The sequence below is a fragment of the Thunnus maccoyii genome, chromosome 17, assembly GCF_910596095.1.
Source record: "Thunnus maccoyii chromosome 17, fThuMac1.1, whole genome shotgun sequence".
Taxonomy (NCBI): domain Eukaryota; kingdom Metazoa; phylum Chordata; class Actinopteri; order Scombriformes; family Scombridae; genus Thunnus; species Thunnus maccoyii.
In genome coordinates this window covers 6,612,986-6,639,118 of record NC_056549.1, presented here as the reverse complement: position 1 = coordinate 6,639,118, position 26,133 = coordinate 6,612,986, and the positions used below count along the sequence as shown (strand labels likewise).

Genomic DNA, 26,133 nt, shown 5'->3' with positions numbered 1-26,133 from the left:
AACAGTTATTGCCCTTCCTTGACACACGTTGTCAACTACTTTTACACTCGTTGCATATTCGAACTGAGCCTCCCGCATTAACTATATAGGTCAGAGTGCATTAACACAACCAACTGCACTAATTTTAAACAGACAATTAATTCTTCAGGGGGAGAATAACACTCAAATAAATTCATTACTAATCATTACTTATGTAACCTCTGAAGCATCAATTTCTCCACTAATTTTCCCTGTGCATACATTAAGTAGCGTAATTAAAGGGCTGCACTTTATTTAGCTTCATTTTCGCTTTCCCTAACGCGTCTGTCAGTTTGAGATAAAAGACACCAGTGCCGTGTCGCAGTCAGCCTGCGGAGACAACATCAATTAATGTTAGCCTTAGTTAATCTATGGTGATGATGGATCAAACCACGACCCGGGGCTCTTAATTTGTGTGGAGAGGAAAAGGAGAGGAAGGAACGGTGATGGAGGAGGCAAAAACAGGGATTAGGAGGAGGTGTGTTTGTTTTATTTCTTTCCATCTCTCAGTGGTCTTGTTCTTGGAGTGTTAATAGCCTCGAGGTATACTTCAGCCTGTTAGCTGTTTGACAGCAGTCATAGCGAGTTTGACCCTCAAAGTGTTTTAAAGCGAAAGCACTTTTTATACAAATTATGAAAATGGATTTGGCTCGCTCTTCTGCCCCTGATGCTGAGCTGATTTATTCTCGATTCATTCACTGAGTCAGGATATTATAAATGTTGCAGAAACATGTATTTAGTGGTTAGATGGATGAGCTGCTCTCTCACGCTCATCTCTCAGCATCAAGCTGTATTCTAACTACATGGAGTGTGACACCTTGTACAGTAACATGATTTATAGTTTATTTAGAAAGTTTAAAAGCTTTTTTTTTTTCATCCGGGACGTGCAGAGAATTACAAGTAGTTCTTCTCAAGATTGATGCAGGATTGCATGCAGATTTACTATACTGAGTTGTCATTTGCAAGTTTTTCGTCCGCTAACTAAAAGGTAAATGTTTAGTCTGCATTAATTGTATTAATTTACTTTTTTGGACACTAGAGGACCAAAAAAAACTGCACTTCAAGTTGACAAGCCCATAGTCCTGATAGAGGATTACCATTTTTATAATTGTTATGGCTAAAAAATACTAATTACTGGAACTTGAACATAAATTTTAAGAGCATCAAATAGCAGATGTGATATAAAGATCACAACTTTGGTTGATCCACCTCTTTCATCCAGACTGAAATATCTTAAAAACTATTTTATAATGATAATCACCATCAAATCCAGTTCAGACATTCATGCCCCCCTGAGCGCCACCATGAGGTTGATATGTTTTGTTTTTTAGAGAAATATCTTGACAACTAATGGATGGATTGTCATGAGATTTGGTACAGATATGCACATGTATACGTTTGAAACCCAGTTACATGTATACATGCCGGAGTAATTGTCGTTCTCCAGGAGAAATCTAGCTGCAGAAACCAGGTTTATCTAATCTCCTACCTCGACTACAGTAACCAGGTTTCTCATTTACATGACGGTTAAGAAATCAGCTTTCTGGAGACAGTCGACTGTAACCTGCTTACTTAAATGCATATGACTGCACTGAGTGAGTGTAGGTCTCCCAATATGCAATCACTGTAGTTTTGTGTGTAAAACGTAGTAAAATATACTTGACTAGTATAAAAATATGCCTCGGGTCATGCTTTCGCATGTATAGTACGAGTGAAACATGAGCCTGTACAGCTGTATTGATGTGTTTGGTCAGAAAACGCTTCCCTGAAAAAATGTACTAAATTGTCTGATAAGCTTATAAAATTATATTTATTAACTCTTGACAACAAATAAATCGTGATTTGATTTAGTCGTGAAGATTTACGGGTGCAGCAGCATTGGTATTCATGTCATCGTAACTTGGTTTCATTCATATCTATAAAATTCACCAACACTCCAAGTTTCTAGCTGTAATCTTTGCTGTATAAAAACCTCAGTTCAGCCCTCTCTGTCTGACTCAAAGAGAGTCCCAAACAGGCCTGGAGATATATGTAAGCCTTTTTAATCATAACTAGACTTCCATCAGTGTGTTTTTCATATGCTGAAACTTTGCTAAAATCGATAACGTAACATACAAATCACAGAGGCTGCATGAGGAAAAAAAATACTAAATTCTCCAATAAGCATAATATTATAATATAGTATATTAATATAGTATATGTTATATAATATATATAAAGTATATTAATTAATTCTTGACTGCAGATGATCACAAAATAGTTTACAAATGATTACATCAACAACATATGCTGTTCATATACTACAATATTCAAATACAACAGCAACTATTACAAAATAGCTTTGACTTGTTGGAAACTATAGAACTGTAGAACAACCCTGTCTTTAATTTTAAAATCCATGTTAATAATTAAACCAGCATACAGTATTTCCAGCGCACAGTGGGTTGGCGAAAAAATATCTCGCACCACATGATGAAATAAGATTTCGTGACCATGAGAAGAGACCCGTCTTGTTGTAAAAGGGCAGATTCGGTGCAGGAAAATCAATTTCCATTATGTTGCTCACCGTGTTGCCAATCAGTTGCGACTCTTCCCTCTTCCCATGGAGGCCGGATTTGCACCTTTTTCAGAATTTGAGATTGCAGCTCTCATTATCCGCCTCACACGCTCGTATCGCCACCGCCGTGAGGTAGACACGGTCAGCCTTCAGAACACCGCAGGCTTGATCAAATTAGCTCGTTAGGGGAAGACAAACTCTCTGAAAAACTTGATCTGAAGTGGATTTTTCTTTTAACTTGAGAGCTAAAGATTGTGTGTATATACAGTATGAGGATGCAAACATTTGAGCTCACAAACTCTTTGTAGTAACTCACAGGAGGCTTCTTTGTGAACAGTTTTATTTCACTCCTGGCGAAAGAAGTTTGCAGCCTGGTTACAACATTTCTGCATTACTCAGTACAAACTGTTTTCCTCTTCTATGTGCCTAACTCTCAACTGACAACAACCTCGATGTCACAGAGCTACCTAGTGGACTAGCGTTCAATACACTCAATTTTAAATTTAGAACACTCTTTTTTACCGATTGCATCAGCTCTCACAGAAAAGAACAAAGACAAAGTCTCTTGGAGCGACTGTATGTTCATATTGGATTATTCTGCAATACACAATTTATATTTGGTACCATCGTTTGTTGTCATTGCAGAACGTAGGACGCCCTTTATGTAGCAAGGTGGAAAGATATAGAAAAGAGAGATTGAAACTGAAAAAGAGTCCTTCCCCTAGCAAGCACAGCAAATTTTATGGCAAATATTCCCGTTAGATGTTGATGCTAGAGGAACTGTGGTGGTTGCTAAAACATCAGGATTCATCCTCTGGGGTCTATGAGCATCCACAGAGATCAATCAGTCCAGCAGGCTTCGAGATATTTTGCACCAAAGAACAAACAAATCTGCCAAACCAATGAATAGGCGTAATCATCACACATCAGTCCCATACATATAATTCATCCCAAACTGATGGAGCACAGTAGACTCAGAAGGCTGGTTATTGGGCAGATTGGTCAAAACTTTATTGACCAATACAGTACAACACAGTATATCTCTTTTGTGCTTCTTATTACAACATTTTTATTTGTAATGAGTAGCGTCATGCACATCTCCTTGTTAATCCAACTGACTGGCTTACTAAGAATTATTTAGCACGGTTCAGCTAATAGACAGCCAAAGTTATGATGCAAAGTCAATGTAATCTCTCATTCAGCATTTCTTTCATCTGTCTTTCTGGAAGGAATGAAGCATGTCCTTGGAGACAACTCGGCTCCACCACAATACTTTCTATCAGAAGTAGAAATGTTTGTGATTTTTAGTCAAATGCGTCTCCCTCTTTAGTCTTATTTTGGTGGGCGAAGGTCTGCTGAGCGCTCCTGAGCTCCACCCAGAGCAGATCAATGATATTAATGGTCGATAACAGCCTTCAGTAGGCCCCTACTAGTCCATACACAGATGTGATGATGGCTTGATAACAGTAAAATCAGGAGAACTTGCAAAGTAATTAAAAAAAAAAAGTTTAGAGTGACAGAAATATACTTCTGTGTGAGTTCTAGTTTCAGAGGATCAGCAGGTGCTAATAAGGCTGAATTCAGGTGTTACATGTTGTGACGCAGTTCAGTTCCCCACTCATCTCCTGTTAATCCAGAGACACTGAAATAGCTGGAAATATCAGATGCATCCCCGCTGTGCAACAGAGGATTCAGTTTCATATCTGTCAGCAGTTATCATGTGTGATAATGTGATTTTTATCTTAATTTCTTACCCTTTTTGATGCTGCAAAAAGTCGACTGTGCACTTTTTATAATGTCATTACTCCTTTAACATTGAGATCTATTTAAAGACTTTATATTTCACTAAAAGATAATAAAAAAGGCAATAAATAACTTTAATACCTCACATTTAAGGATAAGGATAATAACACTGCTTTGTCAAAGTTTGGCTCTGCTCCCTTGTCATGACCACAAGGGTAAAACACACATAAGAGCTGGATGCTGACACACGCAGAGAGCTATAATGGACCATTAGAGAAAACCAAATCACCTCTTACCTGTTTCTGTCTCAGTGTCTATTAATTTTTACAATGTTCCACTGTCTGTCACGCAAAGTCTATCTTAGGTCATAAAAGCTTGTTATGAACTTTTTATTGGACCCCAGGACGTCTAGGGGCTGCTGAGACTTCAGCCTAATGAAGACAGAACAACGAGGAACATGCAAATTTAATAAGAGAAAAAAAAGAGACAGCTCAGTTGATTGATCTATCATTATGTCTCAAACAGTGTGTGTGTGTGTGTGTTTGAGTGTGTGTGGACACTCCAGCGCTGCACCACCTCTCGTTACAACTCATCAAACTGTGCCTGTGTGTGTGTGTGTGTGTGTATTTGCAGCTTGCTGACCTCTGTCATTACAGCTTATCAACCAGCTGTCAGTCACTCAGCAGAGAGCCACCTCACGCAGTGTGTATATTTATATGTTCATATTGTATATGAGAGAGGGAGAAGAGAGGTTTCTGTTGGTCTGATGTGGTGACTCTGAAAAAGGCAGATTACGCCATTGGTTTTATTCAGTGTTCAAATATGGAAAAGTTCAGTGTTGAAATACAACATTTAATTAAAGTTAAAGGATGTGGCTGGCAATTTACTATATTTTTTATATTGTTTTCAGTCTGTAGAGAGTAGTTCTCTGTTCTGTGTTCATTAAGATGCCACTGAGCATGTAAACAAGCTAGCAAAGCTATAAACAGCACTTACACAGAACTACTCTCTGGAGACTAAAAATGTGATCATTATTGGTCTTTGGAGCCATTTGTAAACCAACTAGCATGACCAAACCTTTTTTTATAATGAAGGAACATGTCACCCAGTGTTGTGCTGTGGCTAATTGACTTGTTTTTAATAGTTTTTTGACAACAACAGAAGTCTACGGCACAGAAGAATAAGATATCAGGCTACAGGATGCTTTGAAGGCAATACATCAGTTGAAAAACTTGTCGGGAACACAAACAGCATCAGGAGAGGAGAGAGAGAATTTATTTGGCTATTTATCACCTCTAATAGTAAATATTGCAAAGGCCAATTCAAAAAATTAAGCTCACGACAAAATGTGAGACTTGCGCCATTTACTACATGACAAATTTATCATTGCATAAAAAGAAAATCGCTGTGGGAGAATGTTTCCTACATCGATTCTACTCTGAAATCTTGTTTGTGTGTCTGGCATAAAGGAGAAGCATGCTGGAAACATGCTGGAACAAGCAGCTGGAGATGAACAGCGGACATTGTGGTTATGTGGTGTCGTCTCATGGCTGCGGGACAGACAACACAGGAAAATCTTTATTAATCATTAAAAGGCGTTCAGTGAAACATGTTTTAGTGATGGAGCTCATAACCTGCCCACTAATTAATAAGCTGAAACTGAAGAAAAACAGCTCAGTGAAAGATAATGGATCACTACTGTTCTCTATGGCCCTGAACAGAACTTCAAATCATTTCTAATATAAAAGTTTTGGCAGAAATAAGTATTTGCTATCAAGAGACTTGACATTTACTGGGGTGATATTAGAGGGTTTAGTGATAGCTGGCAGGGATTTCATAATGATAAGATGATTGTTGTTCTGAAGGCGTCCTTGAGCTGTTTGAAATGTCCTTCCTCCTGACGTGGACCTCTCTGGAAGACGAGCAGAGGGAGGATGAAAGGTTTTCTCATGGGTGTATCATCTCCAGCTGCAGGGCAACAGCTGGAGCTGCGAGCGCCCAGCAGGCGTCACGATGTGCCCTCGCTGACGCTGATGGAAAGTGAGGTGAGTGTGAGAGACGTAGATTAGAAGAAACTTCCGACTTTGACTATTTCCATTTTATGCTACTTTAGAGCTCAATTTCTCTACTTTTCAGAAGGAAATATTGCCCTTTTAATTTATCTGACAGCTGTAGTTACCAGTTACTTTTCAGGTGATTTTTTTCATTCAAAACACATGATCAGATGTATAAACACTGTATTAACTATATTGATACTGAGAGCTGCATTAATTTAAGGAATGCTACAGTCTCCTCATCGCTCCACACAGATATTTCACACAATATTTTGACTTTTTTTCAGATTTCCGATATGATTTTTTATGTGCAAATTGAAACTGTGAGGCTAAGGATTAGCAGGTAGAGCGGGTTGTTCATTGATCGCAGTGTTGGTTGTTCAATCCTTGGCAACTCCTGTCCACATGTTGAAGTCTTGAAACGGGATTAGCAGGTTGAAAAATGAATGATAAAAAAGGGAATCTTACCAGCACATTATGTGCACTGCATTCATCAGCAGCAGTGATTATTCCGTTAATAATAATAATAATAATAATAATAATAATAATAATTTATATAGCACATCTCAAGAGACCCAAAGCGCACCCAGGTTGCTGACTGTTGGAGATGAGCAGATGGAGCAGCCGTCCACGTCGAGGATAAGATCTCCAAACTTCCAGAGCAGCACCTTGTGAGCCACAACCATGAGCTCTGTTTTGTTGCTATTTAGCTTGAGTAGATTAGAAGACATCCAGATTTTTATTTTGCGAAGGCAGTTGACAAGGCACTGTGGGGGGAGCTGAGTGGATGGTTTAGTGCTGAAATACAGCTGTGTGTCATCGGCATAGCAGTGGAGGCTTAGACTGTGGTGGCAAATGATCTGACCTAGGAGGAGAAGTAGATGTAAAGAGGAGGAGTCCAAGCACAGAGTCAGTCTGACTGTTTCTTGTTGGAGAGATATGAAAAGAACCAGGAGAGAGCTGCACTGGTGAGGCCTAGGTATGCAGATAAGCGGTTGAAGAGGATTATATGGGAAACTGTGTCGAAGGCTGCAGAGAGGTCCAGGAGGATAAGAATACTGATGTGGCCGGAATCAGCAGCAACAAGGAGGTCACTGGTTAATTTGATGAGGGCGGTCTCTCTGCTGTGGTAACTCTAAAGCCAGATTGAAGGGGTTCATAGAGCTCATGATTGGACATGTGCCGATGGAGTTGGGCGGCAAGTGCAGGGGGCAGGGGGCAGGGGGCAAAAGAAACTAGAATCCACTTTGGCCTGGAAGAAGGCCAGTAACTTGGAGCAGAGGTCGGGGGTACCTAAAAGGTAGGGGGCATCAAGGGGATGGAGTAGCCAGTTGATGATGGAGAACAGCATTCTAGGGTGTTTTTGCTGGTTGCTAAAGAGAGTAGAGAAATACTGCATCTTGGTCTGGGAGAGCGCTTCTTTATAGGTCCTCACATGCATGGTCTCGAGGCCCTCGAGGTGGACAGTGAGGCTGGATCTTTTACAAACCTCTCCAGGTGACGACCGGTGGCCTTCACAGTGCAAAGTTCAGTGGTAAACCAGGGGGCAGGATGGGAGAACGAAACAGTCCGAGTTTTGTGGGGGGGGCAAGGGAGTCAAGGCTGAGGGATAAGGCTGCATTGTAGTGGGCTACCAAGCCATCCATCATGGTGTCAGGGGGATCTGAGGCCATATGGGTCGCTATCATGTTAGTCAGAGCTGTTGCACTCAGTGTCTTGATGTTCCCAAACATGATGGTACTTTTTGTGCACTGACCTTATCCGACTGCTCCGAAGCCTTCAGCTGTTAAATCCGTCATTTTGTGATTATTACAGCTTCGGTGAGTCGGTGAGTGTGGATGTACTGAAAGTTAAGTCAAGTCAAATTTATTTACAGAGCACATTTCATACAGAAAGCAACACAAAGTGCTGCTCAAGGGCAAGGGTAATACAATAATATTGTGAAGGTGAAGGTATTCAATCAAGGGTCACTGCTTCCACAATAATATACAGAGATGTTCACTGACTGTAAGTGCTCTTCTCTCTGTGAGAGCACTTAAAGACAAGGGACTTACATGTGAGGAAATTTGTCTATAATAGGGGTTTGATAGTATTTAATCGAATTTGAGTCCCTTATCGAAGCTTGTCATGTTTACATTTCAACATTTGCCAGTTACTAAAGGCTAAAATAACACCTCTAAGATGTCTGATCAGTTTTCGATGTCTGAGAAACAGAAACACAAGTTTTTAATGTTCACAACCTAAAAATGAGCAGAGCAGCATGAAAGGAAATGTAGATAAGTCAGTTCAGTTATACGTCACAAGGTACTGACGCTAAATACTATCACAACTATTAGCTACAGCTGATCTAACCTGTTCAGTTTAACCAGAGACACTCAGCTTAAAATGAGAGGCTGTTACCTACAGTTTGTTTTCTATTGATGCTTAATGAAAAAGAGTGAGGAGAGCTAAAAGTTTTGATAAGAGATTTGTTAGCGTAGAAGCAAAAGGAATCTGGGTACAGTGCCGATGGGGACACTGATTCAAAATGGAAGAATACTTAAGTAAAATGTAAAAAGAAAATAAGAGAGAGGGTGATGTTTCCTCAGTTAGAGCATTTACTCAAATGAATTAGAAAATATATACATGTACAAATAATTCAAAAATGTAAGTTACAATGATACACAGTACTTCTCTGAGACATAATCCTCAACGTCTCAATTGTAACCAGCAGACAACGGTAGCTGTGGCTCAGTAAACTCTCCCAAAACTTACCAAAGTTACTAAATACACAATATACAAACAACCATTTACATATGTGTACATGTGAAGACACAAAATAGTGGAAACACTTGGCGCAGTTTCGGGTTGAACTCTGCTAACAAGAAGGGGCTTCGCTCACACACACTTTATCATACTCAACAATATTTAGTCTAACTTATTATATTACAAACACTCACTTGACACTCGAAACATGTGAGCATATTATATTATAACTACCACTATAACAGCGTAAAATACCAACAACATACTGAAAAACGGGGAGAAATAATCACGAGTGTGATTGGGTGATATTTCTTCAGTGAGAGTGTTTACTCGAATGAGGAAAATACCGAGATTTCCCTGCTTGGTATGTGTTTGGAGACAGAAGCAATCGATCTCAGGCTAACAGATTAAGAATATTTTACAGATCCCTGATAATTATGGCTTATTTTTTCTATCTTTTTAAAGCTTAGACCATTAGTGTATCTTTCAACTTGTCATAACATTTGCATCACCCAAAGCATGATGGGAACTATTGTTTCAAAATCCAGAAGATCTTTAGTAAGATGGTTGAGAGAACTGGTTAAGTGGGATAAGGTTCATGACATCAGAGGTGAAGCACAGCAAAGAGCACTTTACTTAATGATGGTAACTCCTGAGAGGCTGGTAACTGTCTGCAGGCAGCGTCACCATGGAAACGGTTAAAACTGTCTCTTTGTTGGCCTGAAGGAGCTTTAATGTGACCGTCTGTCCACGCGTCACCACTGAAGGCCAGGAGAGTGACAGGCAGTAACCTGTTTGCTTTCCTCTCAGTTAATTTTGTTTCCCGCTGTCTTCCAGCCTATGACCCGGAAACCCACCAAGGTCCACTATCATCGAGGACGTCCATCTGTCACTTAAATGTGTCTCTGAGGAGACAAGGAGAGAGCAAAAGTCACTTCCTGTCTAGCCTCTGTTCCACTAGTTTCTGTAACTCAACACAATCTCTCATTCAGTGTTAATTTTATATGTCTTCCCAAAAGAATTAAGCGTGTTCTTGGAGTTTACTTTCCATATTCTCAGACAACTTGGCTCCACTACACCTATACCTTTGTGATTTTAACTAAAATTAAATGATTACTTTGAGGGCAAAGAAAGAACTACAGCTCCCATGAAACTACAAGTGTGTCAGCATGGGTACTTACATCCCCATAATGTGGTTTTGTCCATTTCCATCTAAAAATTCAGAGTCTGTTCGCTGTTAAAAAGGAAATCAGAGGTAAAAGAAGGAGCCAAGCTGCTTTGTAGTATTAATATTACATCTGTGGAATACTATGGAATGGAAACCCAAGTCCCAAACAATAAAAACAACACCAAATTTATACATATTTTTTCATTAAGTAAATATTATTAGATGTGTGTTTAAATGTTGACACTTTTCTTGATCAGCCAAAAGGTTTTTCACTTCTTTTCAGCCCCAAGTGCATCTTTGTTCATCAAATATTTGTCATCCACAATAATGGTTATTATTTACTTTATTATCATTATTATTATTATTATTATTATTATTATTATTATTATTATTATTATTATTAACTATTAGCCCTGTGGTGTCAAACTACTGGCACATGTTTAGAATTTATAGTGACATCCTGGTCGCAAATTAGTTTTTCCTTGTTTTTCAGCATTTCCCAAACTGCACACAAAAGTGCAACCTGTCAACATCAACACCACAGCTATAACCAGCAAGAAACAAGACCAACAAGACAAGTTGACCTAGAGCACAGACTCTATTAAACATGACAGGTATGACGGAGACAAGCGGAAAAGAGTTGTTTAGCCTCAGGGAGGAGATGGAGGTTTGTTGTTAAAAAAGAAAGTGTTTTTTGGTTTAATTTTTTGCAGACATATAGTTACATTTGAGAGACAGATTTATGAAAAACTTTTTAAAACGTGAAGTTTTGTGAAGAACCTAGCACACAGCATAAAAACAAGATTAAAATTCTTAGCCTTCAGATTGTGAAATGAAAGGGAAATAGAAACTGACCCTTCACTTTACATTCAAGCCCGTTTTCCTGAAAGATGAAAACATGCAGATCTTTGACAAACACAGAAGGTTGCAGGAGTCTTGGTAACTTTGGAAACTGGCTGAAAATATTTTTTTTATACTGCAGCACATGAAATATTTCTTTATCCAGATGGTTAGAAGGTTGTTAACAACACTTACCGCTGTTTTGAAGGTATATTCAGGATCCTCACAGTAGAAAAACGGTCCGCCAGTAGTACAAAAATGCAAACATTGCCCTCAAAACACACATGAACCTTCGCTTTTAGTTTTGTTTTCTCACCGGGCAGTTTTCCACTAAAGTTGGCAGATAGTGCAAGGCATGATTACAAGTATTTATGTGTGTTTACGCTCCCAGTGTTATGTTCCTGTTATGTTTTTTTCCCCTCTTGAAAGCAGCTCAGGAGGTTGGTTTACGACTGGTGGAGCTGACTTCTGGTTCTTGGCAACCACACACTCAAAATACCACCAATATTGCAGGAAAAAGCAAAAACACATTTTAAATGTGTGTGCACAATGTCTTTCATGTTGATATAAACTACCAAATGGGTCAAATAGATTACTGACAGCAACAACAAATTTAATTTTCTGTCCGAAATAGTCAAATAATAATAATAATAATAATAATAATAATAATAATAATAATAATAATTAAACTTTATTTATACAGCATCTTTTTATACAGGGAATGTACCTCAAAGTGCTTTACAATAAAGTGAACAAACAAGAAAATACGTTAAACAGGCAAATTAAAATAAGTGCAAATACTGCACAATAAAACCAACCAATCAAATGAATAACAGAAGAGGCAGCAAATAGCAAGAACAGGTATGCTAAGGACAACAGGATATGTGAAAGATAGAAATAAAACATAGGAAGGCATAAAAACAATAAAATATGTAAAAAAAAAAAAAAAAAAAGAATAAAAAAAAGAATAAAAGAAAGGAAGAGTGTCAGTTAAAAGAAATGTTGAATAAATAAATGTTCAATTGTTTAAAAATGTTCACAGAGCTTGCATCTCTTATATCCTTGGGTAGGGATAGTTTGTATTTGAAAAACTGGCAGCAGAGGATCTAAGAGGCCATGAAGGACTATAAAATGACAAAGAATTAGTAATGTAGGCCAGTCCCAAACCATTAAGTAAAAAGAACCTTAAAATCAGTCCAAAAACACACTGGGAGCCAGTCCAGGTTAGCTAAAGTTAGGGTGATATGTTCTACCTTTCTTGTTCTAGTTAAAAGCCTGGCAGCAGAATTCTGAATTAATTGGAGATTATCAATGGACAAGTTTTTTGGCATCTTGTTGGGATAGAAACGGGTGTACCTTTGCAACATTTCTTCAATGAAAGACAGCTGCTTTGGGCACCCTCTTTATGTGGGATTTAAAATTTAAGTCTGAGTCTAGGATAATGCCCAGGCTTGTGACTTCTGATTTAATCTGTGAGGCCAAACTGCCAAGTTTTGTGAGAACTAGCTATCTTTTTGTTTGTGGACCGACTAATACATTTCTAAAAATGTTTTCTAACCATTTAATTTAAGAAAGTTGGTCTGCATTCACTTGTTTACTGCGGCCAAACCAGTTGTTAAATGGCAAAGGGTTTGGTCATCATTTGTATCTAATGAAATATACAGCAGTGTGTCATCAGCATAGCTGTGGAAATTAAGCTTATGTTCTGTGATAACATCACCTAAAGGGAGCATGTGCAATGAAAAAAGCAGAGGACCAAGACAGCTTCCCTGAGCAACACCTAAAGATAACTCATATTTCCTTGATACATGATCTCCCATAGTGACAAATAGTGACAAAAATATGTAAGAGCGAAACCAATTTAAAACACTCCCAGAGAGGCCAACTCAGTTCGAAAGGCAAGTTCAAAGGCAGCATTTATATCTCAAAGAACAAGAACTGAGACCTTGTTGGCATCAGTGCTAATCCTGAGATCGTTGACAACTTTGGTGAGGACTGTCTCAGTGCTGTGATTTGCCCTGAAAACTGACTGAAACTTTTCTAAAACATTATTTTTGCTCAGGAAATTGGTATTTTGATTACAAACAAACCTTTCCAGTATCTTACTTAAAATGTGACATAGGCCTATGGTTATTTAAGACATCAGTATCTATTATACTTTGTTTTTTTCAACAGGGATTTTATAGCTGCAATTTTGAAGGATTCTGGAAAACATCCAGTTTCAAGAGACATGTTAATGATCTTTCTGACAGAGTGAAGCATACAGTTAAAACAATTCTTAAAAAATGTAGAGGGGACAGGGTCAAGGCACCACATGCAAGACTCACTTTCAATGACAAGCTTGTATAGTTCCTGATCAGAAATGGTGGTGAATTTTGAAATGTTTGCAATATTTTTCTGGGTCGATTGATGTTATCAGCATCTATGACAATAGCTGCTCTTATGGAGGTAATTTTGTTATAAAGAATATTGCAAATTTCTCACATCTAGTGGAAGATATCTGGTGCAGGACTTCATTGACAGGGGCAGGATTGAGCAACTGGTTTATATTTGTGAACAGTGTTCTAGGATCATTGTTACTCCCTCCTGCAATCATCTTGGAGAAATGAGCTCTTGTGGAGCATCTGGCAAAGTTAAACTTGTTCCTTGTAAATATTACGATGCACTTCTAGACCAGTTTTCCTCCACTTTCTCTGCTCGGATCTTTTTCACTCACAAACAGAATCTATCATCCACGGTGATGCTTTATCAATTATTCTCTTTTTTTCCCTGAGTGGTGCAACTGTATTTAAAATATTAGTCAGGTTGCTATTGAAAAAATCGATCATTTCACTTACAGAGCCGTTTATTTCAGACAGATTGGACATAATAACCTGCTCAGAGAATTCACGCTGGGTTTCGTTGTCTAGTGACCTTTTGTGAACAGTAATTTCTTTTGTGATTGTGGATGCTGGTAAAAGGGCATCAAAAAATACAGAGAACGTGAAATGGATCACAGAAACATTAGCAACACATAATCCTTTTGCCATCACTAGATTTAGATATTACTAGAATGGTGGGTGGACTCGGTGACATGCTGGGTGAAGTCTACTTAGGTTCTCAAGGTTTTGAATTCAAATGTCAAGGAGTCACCATGTGTGAGATCATTAAAATAATGTATGTTGAGATCAGCAGTAAAGACAATCCTGTCATGGCTCAGTATGATGGAGGATAGAAATTCAGAGAATTCAGATAAGAAACAAGGATTGGGCTTAGGAAGGTGTTAAATAACAGCACAGAGGACAGTATCTGTGCTGCGAAATTTGACTACAAGTACCTCAAAGCTTATAAAATTGACAGCTGAATACATTTATAGCCCTTTTTATATACAGCAGCAAGTCCAACACCATGGCCACTGGGTCTAGGCACGTTAAAATGTTCATATTCTAGAGGACATAGTTCAGCAAGCTGTCTGTAATCATTTGGCTTCAACCATTTCTCAGTTAAAAACATAAAAACAAGATCTCTGGAAGTGATAAAATCATTTAGGATGAAAGTTTTGTTGGTGAGTGGTCTCACATTAAAAAGACACAGCTTAAATAATGTAGCCTGGTGGTGTGTGGCTGGAATGGTTGATTTTATGGTGAAAGGCTGCAGAGGGAGTTTAAATTGCTAGCAGTAACAGCTTTTGTTTTGCATTTTGTACATTATATCCTAGGGGTAATAATGACTAGTATTGACGATTGGGCACCCTTAGTCAAAATACCCTTTACATTAGATATAGATGGTATAGACTACTCATAATCTGTATATCTATTTGTACTGGATACATTGTTAAAAGGATACTGTGATGGAGGTAGTTGTGAGTTTGTCAGTACCAAGCCTGCTGTAGGGCCAGTTCAATGTTCAGTTCAATACTTTACAGAGTAGTTTACAGGCAGATGCACAAACACGAGACTGTAGGCACAAACCAGAGATTACCAGGTTTGTTTGGAGGGTGTGCGTCACTCTGTAGCTCTTGTTATAATAGAGAGCACCATCAGTCAAGAGTGTACCATGCAGGGGCTCTACAATCAAATACACAAACAGAAAAAAAGAGTAGTGATTGATTATAAGAGATCTGAGACCTGCTGTGATTCTCTGGATTCAACTCTCCTTAAAGGCTGACTCACCTAACTGCTTTTCTACCTTTTATTTTCTTATTTATGTCCTTATTTTTATATCTGTCTGCCTTCAGTTCTCGAGCATATAGAAAAGCAACCCAAGCCTCCAAGAAATTATGTTTAGATACTACTTTACTGTTATCCCAATGGTGCTGCTGGGACAAACGTTGGACAGCTGCAGCTAAGAATTATTTTTATCATTGACTAATCTGTTGATTAATCCATTAGTTGTTTGGTCTACAAAATGTCAGAAAATGTGAAAAATGTGTATCACTCTTTCCCAAAGCCCAAGATGACTTCCTCAAATGTCCTATTTTGTCCCGACAAACAGTCCACAACCCAAAGATATTCAGTTTACTGTCATAGAGGACTAAAGAAACCAGTAAATATTCACATTTAAGAAGATGGAATCAGAGAAATTGGACATTTTTTTCTCAAAAAAATGACAAAACAATTAATTGATCATCAAAATAGTTGGCGATTAATTTAACTAATCTAATCTAAACTAACAACTAATCAATTTATTGACTGATCGATGTAGCTCTACAATCGCCAACTCTGATTATGTTTGCGGGCAGTGTTTCTGTGAATGAATGAAGCACTACAGCCGAGGTTCACATCCTGAATCCTGACTGCAGTTATATTTAGGCAACAACTTTGGAAAGACTGTGGTTTCTGTTAAATGTTAATAAACATGCTCTGCAATGAGGTCTTCAATCAGACAAAAACCTGTAAAACTGACACACTCACAAATAATGTTATGTTTAGTTTCATAGCTCAGTTTAGTTCTGATCTCAGTTGCCCCAAAACAGGAGATTCTTTTTGCAGCAAGGCAGCATAAAAGACATAAAACATGAACTCAATAAAAACAAAGTGATAGAGAATAGAGACTGAGATAACGTTATATTCTCCAAACCACTTCATTCATATCTTCACATTTGAGAAGCTGAAACTAACAAATGTTTGGCATTTTTGCTTAAAAAATTCAATTGACTGATCGTTGCAGGTATAGTCACAAAGTGATTTTTTTACTGTAACGTTTCTAACAAGTAAATAAAAGTGAACAAAAGCAAATAAAAGTAGGTTGCAAAATCATTTCAGCTCAAGAAATTCACATTTTGTTTTAAATTTAGTTTTGCTTGGACATATTTGTCTATTCTCTCTCCACTTTAGTTCATCCTATTGAGTGACTGTATATTTTATAAAGGCATATGTGTGTATATCATTAATCTGTAAAAGCCTGTTTTGTGTAAATGTATGAGAGGAGAACCCAGGTAAACTCTCAGCTCCACCTCCCTGCCATCACTGCAGAAAACAAACAGCAGCTCTTCTTTTATTTTCATTATTTAAGCAGCACTTACACATCATAATTTGTACAAACTTATTATTACACATTTCAGTACTTCTGAGCAGCATTGAATATTTCAGTCCTCAGTTTGTTGTCAGCTGGTCCTCCTGCTGTTTAGGTTTCAGTGCTGACTACCTGCCAGCAGAATCTATTAAACATGAAGGAAAAGAAACATAACTACCTTTATTCCCTTAATAAAAACAGCTTCTACATACGCTCCAGCAGGCAAACTGAGGATCCCGAGGACACTTACATGCAAGGACAAGGACTAGTGAGCTCTGAAGACGGTGCGCTTTTGCTGAAACTTCAGCTTACAGAATAAAGTCTGCGCTGCGTCACCGTCCAAGTGCTCCTGCTTTATGCTTGTTCACTGCCGACAGTTCTCAAGAAACTGCAGGTTTTAAAGACGCTAGACAATGGAATGCTAATTAAGTTGTTAATTAAAGTTTTTCTTTTTGTCTCTGCAGATGTAGTTTTGGTGTATTTCCTGTCCACCTGATGAAAATCTCTGTCACACTGGGATACTGCTGGTCATATTTTATCCTAATAAACAGTGTGTTCCTTTTATCACCTTTTATAGTCTTTAAGCTAACAGTGCTGACAATCTCCCAAACCATTCTAATATTCTTAAATTTGGTCGATATAAAGCGAGGTGACAGCTGACTGTCTCTAAACTGCGGTGGGGAATTTCTCCTCATCAATCCGCCCCACCGCTCAGTTAAACTGCTCGTCACTTGGCAGAATAAAGACATCCATCTGTTTTCACGCGACGTTAATCCTCTGTCATCTTTTATCCGCTGTGAGGTAGACGGTTCAGGGCGTACAGTCGAGGAGGATGAATCGTCGGTGCAACCTAGCTCTGGCCCTCAGCAGGCTGTCTGAAGACTAACTGATGGTGATATTATACGGGACAAAAGGTCTGGTGGAGAGAGCCTTCATTTTAACAGCAAGAGTCAAGGTTTGGAGCCTCCAACGGATAATTTGAGCCCATTAACATCTTTGTGTTCTGTCAGAGTGTCTGCGAGTAGGCTGCTCCTGCTGCACTGTTTGAGCACATTCTGTACAGGAAGTGATGTTAATTCAAATATCAGGAGCTCTGGAAGAACATGAGGTCAAAAATCTGGTTATATTTTATATTTTTCTTATCGTCAACGAACCCCATGAAAAGACCAGGAACATACTTACAAGTATTGTGTGAGTGTGTGTGTGTGTGTGTGTGTATCCAAAGGCTGATATATTTTATTCCTCTTTGACGCAGACAGCTGAAGTCCTGTTGTCACCTCCTGTCTAGCCTCTGTGCCACTAGCTTCTGTAACTCAGTGAAATCTGTCATTCTTTCATCTGTCTTTATGGAAGAATGAAGTGTGATCCTGGAGTTTACTTTCTATATTTTAGGACACATCAGCTCCACTACAGCACTTGTTTTTAGAGATTTAATCCTTTGTGTGTGAACAAAACTGCAGCTCAGTGGTTAATGTAACCAAAAATGCTTGATTTTTCAGTGGTTTTATTAAAAACTGTGATACAAAAATTGTAGGAATTGGTAAAAAATGGCAAGCAAAGGGAAAATAATGTGACTTAAAAAAAAAATACTACCAATGAAGAGTCATATGTAATCACTTCCTTTGATTTAAAAGCATACTGCATATTACAGAAACGACTATTTTTCAGTGCTAATTTTTAAGTGTATTTTCTGAACATGAAAACCATGAGCTCAAAGTTGTATAAAAAAGAAAATACTGCACTTGAGTTTCATTTATATCCTGCGTGTTGTGTGCCGCAATGACATAAGTTACCAAGACACAAATTTGCAACAGTTGGTCCAAATCACAAGCAAATGGCCAATCTGTTGATTTGGCCATTTCATGCAGAACAATATAACAATAACAAAATTCCAAGCTCTTGCAAATATTGCAGAGGTTTCTTTGAATTTGCATTAATTATTGCGATTGCAAAATCACAGTTTCCTGAAGGGACTGTAAGGTGCATCGTAACTTGGTTTCATTCATATTCATAAAATTCACCAACACTCTTGTCTAAAGTCAATTTTCCAACATTTCAGCTGTGATCTCTGCTGTCTGAAAACTTCTCGTGTTCACTCCTCTTTGAACTGACATGTCTGAACTGCTGGTCTCACCGATGGCACATAGCCTGTATATAAAGATGGACGTAGCAAAGTATGACATCACCTGTTAGTTTCATTGGAGCCATTTGAAGCCCTGAGTTGCAGCTTATGGTCAGTGCCATTTTCTACCTTGGACTGGAGCTAACGCTAGCTTACTGGGAACACCAAGCGATGCACACCTGGGCTAAAGTAAAGGAGTAATACTCAACGAAGGACCTCACATTTACAGTAATACCAGTATGTTGTCAAGGAGCAATCAGCTGCTTCTCATCCTCCACTTCATACCTGGATTGTTTGCCTTTGTTCATTTGTTAAGCAGCAGCCTTCATCTCACACAGTAACAGAGAAGTGTCCATCCCATCTCTGCTTGACCTCTCACATCAATCTTCTCTCCATTACACTCAGATCGAGGTCAATCTCTCCGCAGGCTCAGCGGTGGATGACGAACCGCCAGCCTCATTTTCTCATTTGTGTCAAGTCTCAGCACGCAGTCGTCACGCTCAGTGAGGTCATTACCAACATTATCAGCTCCGATTTGAGACTCAAAAACTGGTACATGTAATGAAAATAATATATGCAGCAGATCGCGAGTTGGCATCATGAAACACGATATTCACTACAATCATTAGTTTCTTATGGTTTCTCTCTTGGTAGCTTCTTTATTATATTTCAAAATAACCAATTTTTTTCTCTTTTGACCCCAGACTTTAATAAGTTCATATTTGTGAACTCTAAGAGCATGACAAATCATGTTACAGGTCTGTCTGAACGGCTTTTTTTATATCTATAAGAGCCGCCTCTGCTTTGTGTCTCCAGTGTCTCCATGATTTAAAAAGCTTTGGAATAATTCATTTGCTCAAGAACTCTTCAACGGTCATCCAAAGTGCAACTGAGGAGAAAGCAATCAGCAGAGCGACTCTGGGAAGATTGTCCTTGACTTCACTGTTACTAGACAACAAAGACTATGCGGCAAGAGGCTTCGGTCTCTGTCAATATGAGAACTGACACTCGCAACCTCGAGTGTGTGTGTCCTGATTTTGTCTTTATCTCAGCTGCTCCTGACCTCCTCACTCCACTAAATTGAGGCCGCTCGGGCCAGGTGAGGCTCTTTTTTTTTTTACAGCCCTGGTTCAGCTTTTATCACACTGTTCTGTGGTTTTTATGAGTTGTCTCTTTAAGAGAAAATGTCACTGAGGTAATTCTCAATGTGCTGACACAGACATCTAATAAACATTTAGCCTGGTTTAATCTTTTCTATCACAGGTGCTTTAAAGGGCTAAACTCCACATCATCATGAGACTACACTGAATTCGATTGTACGTATCTCCATTGTTACCTTATTTATCAACACCAACAACCGTGTTTTGTCTCTACTTTGTTTTCCTGAGTGAATCTACTTGAGTTTACAGAAATCATTAAAAAAAACTAAATTGAATGAAACAGAAAAGCTCATCTCAGGAAATCCAAGCATTAAATTTAACATTTACAGTTTGATGGCTAACTTTATTGCCACAGTCACAGTAAGACACGTATTTCATGTTTTCTGCATAACCATAAATGTAATTAACATTTACAGTTTTCCAAAATTGCGCCCATTAATTCCAACAAAAAATGCTCACTGGGTTCGTTCACCAAAAAGCACACAAGGATATTGTACTAAAATGAGCTGCTGTTTGAGACTCTTTAGTTTTTATTGGATCTAATGGCTCCAATTGAGATAATACAAAAAGTCATACTGAAGTGTTTGTGACACATCATCATTTTACAGCCTTTTATTTTTTAATGGTTCTTTATGAGAAAATGTCTTTTTTGGCTAGTTTGGTGCATCATGTGACCTGCAATTCCGACTGTGGCCACAACTCCAAAATCAGTTATTACCTGCAGTTATAAAGAAGCCCAACGAGTTCAGTATCTGTCATTCCCTCCAGGAATTATTAAAGCAATTTCAACCAATTCTCTTCAAAGGAAAAATTCACTGCTGTGAATATGATGATTTCTCAAAACTAGGTCAGCTATGTAGTAGAAATGTGCAATTACATTGGAAATTTGTGCCCTATAACTATAGAAGACTGAGAAAAAGGCTGCAGAGTCTCCATACCGCTCTTAAGGGGGAATCCTCCAACAAGCAGAATGCAAAGCACGTCTCGTCTACTGAGCTTCCAGTGAATTACTCATTGATATTTTTTTTGCATGATATTTTAGTGTTTGCTTTTCCCTATTGCTAGTGTAACATGGTAGGCTTGAGTTCCACATTTTACTGTTCTTGAAGGTACCACAATGGAAAATGAGGAAACATAGTTTGTAGTCTAAGGCAGATCTCCAAAGTCCACCGGATGATGCATTTTGCATCACCTCGGGGACTTTTTCCAGCAAATGAGTGGGGAGCTGTGGGTGCAGGCAACATGGAGGGAAGCTAAACGTTGTTAATTTGCATATACTACCCACACTGTAATGATTCAGTGCTGGTTGAAAATTGGCAAAGTTTCCCTTTAATATTTATAAGAGCAATTTCTTCAAATCCTTGCTACTTTTAAAAGTCACCACAGTCTATGAGTTAAAAATAATATAATTCAGTGTGGATGCCCCAGTAGTTCACTGATTAAGAGTCGTAATGCTCTCTCTACCCATGTTTCATGTCTACACTTGCTTGTCAGAATAAAGGTGAACAATGTCGACATCATCATGTTTAGTTGAAATCTTTTATGAGCCCAGAACTTTAGTTACATATCCTTTGTTTTCTGTGACTCCTCTCGCCTGCCAGCTTGGTCCCTTACAACAGTCTTTACAGTCCCACAGGTTGGGGTTTTAATCTCAAGCCCACCAGTTGAGCCTGGCCCAAAAGATACGGGAAATAAGATAAGTGAATAGACGACAATGATGGCAGGTAGTACAAATTGTTAAGATAAAAAAAGGACAGATGATGTTTGAAGGATTTTACAGCAACAAAAGGGTTAGAGCTCATTCACCATTGCTGCTGTGTATCACAGAATAAATCCAGTCTTATCAAAGGTCTATTTTTAAAAAAGGGAAAAAGCTCCAACATTCAGCTCGAAGATATACATGATACTGACATGTTGGCTGGTGTTCATATCACCAGCAGATATGCCCGGTAGCGTCAACATGTTGAGAAATACACCTGTTCACACTTGCATGAAAAGATTGACACAACTCTCATGTCTGTACAAGCTAGTTGGCTAGTTTAGCACAAAAACTGGAAACAGGAGGAAACAGCTACCTTGGCTCTGTCCAGCAGGAATAAAATCCACATCTCTACATTCACTTAACATGCTGTATCTTGTTGGTTTAATCCATAAAACAGCCAAAGTGTAAAAACAACAATTTGCTGGTTTATGGGGGATTATGTGCCAGACTGATTTCTTGGCTGTAACTTCTCTGCTGGTCGCCAAGAAATATTTTGGCACATAACCCCCTGCAGCAATGTGTTGTTTCTACGCATCAGTTTTTGTACTGATTAAACAAATGAGACACAACATATGTAACGTGTGTAAAAAAGCGCCGCCCCCCCAAACAATAGCATGACAAATGCTGTCAGGTGTCAAAGTTCAGTCTTGAAATTAGTCGTCTTACAAAAAACTTTAAATTAGATTTTCCCAAAGTATTTAACCACATCTGTTTGAGCAACTTTATCTGCTGATGTACACTGTGAGATGTGGCTGAAATCTCCATAAAAAGCTAGTAAGTAATGCCTACCATACACTTTAAAACTTTGAAAAGACTTTTTTAAAAGATATAGTCTGACACCCTCTCACATCTTAAGACAATGTGTCATAATTGGGCAAAGACTGGGGATCTTGCAGGAACAGCAGGCTTCCTTTTGGTCCTGGAGAGAGCCCACCTGCTGGTTGTTGACAATGTTCGCATCATTGAACTTCACGTGCCAAGACTAATTTGCATATGCCAAGGCTAAAAACTTCAGATGATATTAAACATGTTTGATCTTATTGGAACATCAAGTCGTGAAAGACTGAATGATGACCTTACACCAAACAATCAAGATGATGGGAGCGCACCGCAACTCTAGCAAAACTCTCATGATCTTTCTGCGACTGTGAAATCCCTTGAGAAGTCAAGTTGTTGTTGTAAGGTCAGCATAAGACCGAGAGTTTAGACTTTTCGGTCAAACAATTCCCAAGGTCAAGGATGAACTCTTCACACTTCATAGCATTTGCCATTTGTTCAACTCCCTGATACTTTCTACACTTAAATTAACCAGCATTGATAATGGTGGAGCTTTGTAGCAAGTTTCAGCTCATTTTTTAACTGTCTAGCTGCAAATTTACTGTTTTTGTTCACTCTCAGTGCTCTCATTGCATCATTTTCGGCCACAGCAGGCAGCTGTTTTAACGGAAAAAGCTCTAAAAACCCACTGTACACTACCTCCTCAGCAGCAAATGGCAAACAGACACAGTTAGCTGTAGACTAGCCGGTGAACATAGCAGAGGATTTAGCAGCTGAAAAGCCAGATATTTCCCTCAGGAGTTGGTAGAGAGCACACCAGGTGGACGGAAACATGACTCCAAATGAACAATAACATCACTCTCTGTCAGTGTTGTTTTCACTATTTGTTTCTGCTGAAAACTAGTGGACAAAACATCAGTTAATGCAGGTTTAACCATCTACTATCATACCACAAGACATGTTTCCAATTGCAGCTAGATATTGGCTCAAACAAAATTTAAACTGTAACTTTCAAATACTCAGTTTCTCTTTGAGTGTGTTTTTTTCCACAACTGGAGAGATGTTTCTTCACCTGAGGCCATTTTACCTCAAGAGTTGACATGTGAAAGCTAGAATTTAACTTAAGTGTAGTTCAACAAAAGAGGCCTCTGGTCCAGCTAAAAACAGTCATCCACACCTGTCTTTTCCACACTTTCCATCACAAAAAAAGTCATATACCGAGTCTAGAAACTGGTGGTGGTGGAGAAATTATTTTTTTGAATACTTTCTTTAGACAACAGAGACCTCACTCTGCACTACATTCTTGTTTAAATAGCATCTTAATGACTATATTTCTGCATGAAGCAGGTCTTAACTTTGTGCTGAAATATAGTCATGTATATGCTGGTGGAACAAGCTATACATATCTAAAGAACTTTTGACTTTTAACTAAGCTCTCTCTCTCTCCCTCCCTTTCCCACCTTTCCCCTCTCTCTTAAATACAGGTTGTCCTCATTTGTTTGAGTTGTTCTCCCTCTGATTTGTTCCACTTTGCCTCATCCACCATCCACCATACCTCTTAGGCCAAGAAGCCTTTTTTTGAGTTAGTGAGTATACAATCTATGAAACTTTCTCCGTTTTTGTCTCAGATTTAAAATTGTGTGATCGTGTAGGACTCAATCATTTATCAATCTCTCTCACTTTCCCATCCTCCCAGTCTATCCCTCTATTTTAGGTTGCCCTCACTTGTGTGAGGAGTTGTTCTCCTGCCGATTTGTTCCAGTGTGCCTCACCCAAGGTAAGAAGACATAACAGTTAACACCACATACATTGAAGGCATGTGCAGGTATGGGTAGTTTTTTGTAGTAGGATGGTCTGGGGAAATACCAGGGCTGATTTTTTTATGTCCCAGTCCATCCCTGGAAGCCACTATGTGAATATTTTAGCGGTTAAACGTAACATTATTCTATGGACTTTCCCCTGTGCCCGAGAGATATTTAACTTTCCCTCCCTCCAAGGTCGTCTTTCGCACGGTGAAATCCCCCCCGGGAGATTTTGATGGAGGCCAAAAGGTGTGAGATGTCAATTGAGATGCAGGGGATGCAGGGGAACACCGCTTTGTTTTATGAATGCACATTACTTTGAGAGTAAGGCCTGTCCTTCAGCTGCTCCCGGGAGAGTTGAAGAGAGGGTCGGTGGACAGCGAGAGAGGAAACAAGCAACGATCTCCAGATAAACAAGGAAACACATTTAACTGTACGTGTGTCATCATCTACAGTGTCGTAACATACTGATCATTGACGGAATACATATCGCGATATAGCACATTTTCTGTAAATTCAATGAATATTTTATATAAAATGACCACATTGAAAGGCCTATTTCTTGTTACATTTTGAATTAAAAGGTACATACTCATATTTGATTATTTTCTCCTTTTTATTTAGAACCTTTGTGCAAATTTTCAATTAAGCATGTATAAAATATAAAAAGGTAAATAGGAAACACTTTTCAACTGTAGTTGCAAACACTAAAATGTGAACATGGTCAAAAATATCATTGGGCTACTCAGAAATACCTTCAGTTTGTATGTGAGTTGTACTGTACATGTTTTAGAACAGTTTTTTTATGAAAAAAATGTGTTTTCCCACATCAGCCTCCAGTTCCAAAGCTGTTCTTCTTTACACCAGCAGGACTTTACATGTATGCAAATTATTTAGGCATGAGTGTGTCTGAGTGCTGACATCTGTATTAATTTGCAGAGCTCAGACGTCAATGAATCTGTTATCTTCTAAAAATTTTTATCTCTGCTCTGTCTTTCTTGTTAGCGGAGAACAGTTGCCTGCTGCCACATATATCACAGCTCACCTGAAAGCTGTGTAAAGTCAATTTTATATAGCCTCATATCACCAAAAAAAAACAGATTTGCCTGAACAGTCTGAACAGCATTTGACAACCTCTATCCTTAGACTCTCAATTCAGATAAAGAAAACCTCAGGAAGAGGAGGAATCCCTCTTCCAGGACAGTCAGGAAATAGATTTGTGTACAGAATAAACTAAGAAAGCAAAATGACAATATGGAAAATCAGGATGACAAAATTATAGATGGAAGATACTGCATGAGGTGAATTTGAGTCAAAAATTATACTCATTCTCAGAGTCATAACTCAAACATGAAGCACATATTGATATCAGATTCGGTATGACTTACACATCCCCAGGATATCATTATTTCCTCCATAAATCCATTTAAAAACCAGAGAAAAAAGAGGCAGCAGAACTTGCCTGAGAATCATCATATTTTTAAGTTTTCTTCAGTATAGAATAATCCAGTGATAGTTGTCTGTACATCCATGGCTACCTTGCAAACAGGAGCTGCTAATAGCTAATTCAGCAGACTTTTAATGGTGTCAAAATGTAAATGATTATAGGCAAAGCTTTATAACTGTAGTTGACAACAGCAGCCCATTTGATAAGCTCTTATGGGGTCTTGCTCTCAGGATGATTTTATGTTTTTTTCTGTTGTCATATTGGTTCCAAAATATGTTGAGTGTCAGCATGTTTGCATCTATCAGGTTAGCAAAAACATTTATTTTTGTAGTAGAAGAACAAGCAGCTATTCCCACTTTAAAATGCAGGGACATTGCTCTGGGCGGGATTTAAACAACAGGAGGAGCAGCAGCGAGTTCGCTGAAAAACAAACAACAAACACAGT

The 26,133-nt window shown here is 38.5% G+C and overlaps 1 long non-coding RNA gene across 3 annotated transcripts; it reads left to right on the top strand.

Annotated features, from left to right (window-relative positions):
* The first annotated feature begins 221 nt into the window (after window positions 1–221).
* On the top strand, window positions 222–25,729 carry LOC121881861. Of its 3 annotated transcripts, XR_006091938.1 has the most exons (6): window positions 18,448–19,248; window positions 19,557–20,056; window positions 21,529–22,436; window positions 23,924–24,025; window positions 24,136–24,216; window positions 24,437–25,729. It is a non-coding gene; the product is annotated as an uncharacterized LOC121881861 (long non-coding RNA). The 3 variants fall into 3 exon arrangements; XR_006091939.1 differs by lacking the exons at window positions 18,448–19,248; window positions 19,557–20,056; window positions 21,529–22,436 and adding exons at window positions 222–496; window positions 6,184–6,363; XR_006091937.1 differs by lacking the exons at window positions 18,448–19,248; window positions 19,557–20,056; window positions 21,529–22,436 and adding an exon at window positions 5,340–6,363.
* Window positions 25,730–26,133: the final 404 nt, after the last annotated feature.